Here is a 2,219-nt window from a genome sequence, read left to right as displayed (position 1 = left end):
GGCTGCAAGGCCCTTTATAGCTGTGGGTGAGAGCTCAGCCACCGGGCCAGCACCGCTCCAAGGCTCTCCAGGAGCTGATGCTGGAGGCACCACGTAGGGCAGGCACCCCACGGGCAGAGGGTCGCAGAAACTGGGTGGGTGGCACTGACGGATGGACAGACGGACGGTGGACGGGCTGGGATGCCGGCAGCTGTACGGGCTGTGCAGACACAGGCGCTGCGCAGCTCCTCCACAGCCGGGAGGCTACAGGGCTTCCTTCCCCAAGGCTTCTTTCCTGTCCACCTTGCCTTTTTTTTGGTCCAGAACTTCCAGGTTTAAATTTTCGTGGGCTTTCCATTGGATCTTCAACACTTCACGTACTCAAATGAGAAAGAGGCAAGCGCCTGCCTTTCCAGGAAGGCAGCAAAGATGGCTATTACCCACCCCCCACAACCCCAAATCCCTCTTCTCCCCACCCTCCCCAAAATCAGAGAGAAATGCTTAAGGCCAAAATCACGCGTAGCACTAGAGACGGGGTAATTAAACACTGCCGATCGTTACCAGTCACAAGAAGAAAAATGGCAAAGCGGAGGGTATGTATTTGTCACGTGGTGAAACCAGCTGCGGAAGGTTTTTCTAGGAGATTTGAAACAATTCCAGCTCTTTCTCTTTTTTTTTTTTTTTTTTTTTTTTCCCAGGGTAGTAACATTTTTCTGTCGCAAGCAAGTTAGTTGTTAAAATATGCATAAAGACACATCACTCCAAGCTGTGCACTTGTGTTTTGTGTTCTCTTCCCCCATCGAAAGAGTTTTGTTACGACTAAAGAACAAAAAGGAAGCGGCTAGCAATCTGTAATGGTTCCATTTATTAATACGTATATCACAAATACTCACAATATCAATGCATTCTCGTTGGCATGCTAGACAGAGGCATTATTAAAAAAGTCCTATTTTTTTAAAAAGGTTTTAAACTTTTGCTTTCCCCCAAAAATATTTCATATGCCTGTTTTTTTGTGGTTTTTTTTATTGTGTGTGTGTTTTTATTTCGATTTGATTCAACAATGTATTTGGTGGCTGCAACCTCAATGCAAAAAGAAAGAAAAAGAAAGAACAGGAAGAAGGTATGAAGGCCGCAGTACAGCACAGTTCAATTAGTTCATAACTACCTAATAAAAATAAAGGAAGCAAAATTCCTGCCTTCACAGTAAGCAACAACACAGCTTAATAACAGTATTACACAGGATCAGGTTCAGAGGCAAAATGCACTAGACAAAGCCTACCGGGATACGCACTAGGCATACAACACTGAGTAAGAATCAAAGATGTAGAAGAACATCAGGAATAACGGTTCCCTTCAAGCACAACATTTTAACATCGTTTTCAAGTATCTTTATGTTATGTTACTGATTCCTTTGTTTTCGGGGAAGGGGCCGGGGGGGGGCAGGCGCAGGGAAGGGGGAAAGGATGGAAACCTTAGTAAAGCAATAAACAAAACAAGAAATTAAGATAAACCCAAAAGAATATATATTTCATATACCGGTTTATATGAACGTGTGCAACACTTATTAACCATGGTGAAAGGCTAATTATGCCCTCCAGTCACTACATGCACAGCCCGATCAATGCTGTTAATGAATTACCTTTGTTAACTTACGATGCAACTACTGTGTGACCAAGAACATACATACGGTGCCGTCCTACGCCGAGCCGCGGGGATGGGGTCTGGGTCCGGTGGCCGAGGGGACCCGGCTGCTCTCGGTGGCACTGCAGTACTTCACAGAATGGTACACTACGCATGGGACAGAGTCGGGGAGGTGGGGTGCGAGTGCGCGCGCGCACGTGCTTGCTCGTGGGGGTGTGGGTGTGCGTGCGTGCGTGCGAGAGACAGTGTGTGCTATAACATTCGTTTCAGTCTTTCTCCAATTCTGCAGCTCCTGATCTTCAGACAGGCTCTGGACTTCGTGCTCCTGAAAGACTGGGCCGGGGAGGATAAGAAGAAAAGACGTGGGTTGCTTTGGTTGCTAACAGCGTTCATGATGGATATTTTTCCCTCCCTTTTCAAGAAGAAAGTCGAAATGACGAAACATTAAATAGTATTTCCCGTCCCCCTCCTACCCCCCCCCTTTTTTTTGAACTAGACGGAATATTGGGATGAAAATTCCAAAGCACAGAATCCCGTGGGAAGACTTAATTCTCAATGAACACGGTGAACATCTAAAACTTGCCGGCTATCTTCAGCAG

The 2,219-nt window shown here is 46.2% G+C and overlaps 1 protein-coding gene across 1 annotated transcript in view; it reads right to left on the bottom strand.

The window, feature by feature from the left end:
• Nucleotides 1-825: 825 nt before the first annotated feature.
• TSPAN7 (tetraspanin 7) overlaps nucleotides 826-2,219 on the bottom strand; it is a gene marked incomplete at its 5' end in the record, with an annotated part of 19,906 nt that continues 18,512 nt past the window's right edge. The window contains one exon of the mRNA XM_009888368.1: nucleotides 826-1,953. The remainder of the gene's footprint in view (nucleotides 1,954-2,219) is intronic.

The sequence above is a fragment of the Charadrius vociferus genome, unplaced genomic scaffold (genome assembly GCF_000708025.1).
Source record: "Charadrius vociferus isolate BGI_N301 unplaced genomic scaffold, ASM70802v2 scaffold206, whole genome shotgun sequence".
Lineage (NCBI taxonomy): Eukaryota > Metazoa > Chordata > Aves > Charadriiformes > Charadriidae > Charadrius > Charadrius vociferus.
Note: the sequence above shows the minus strand (reverse complement) of the source record. Positions and strands in the feature narration are given on the sequence as shown.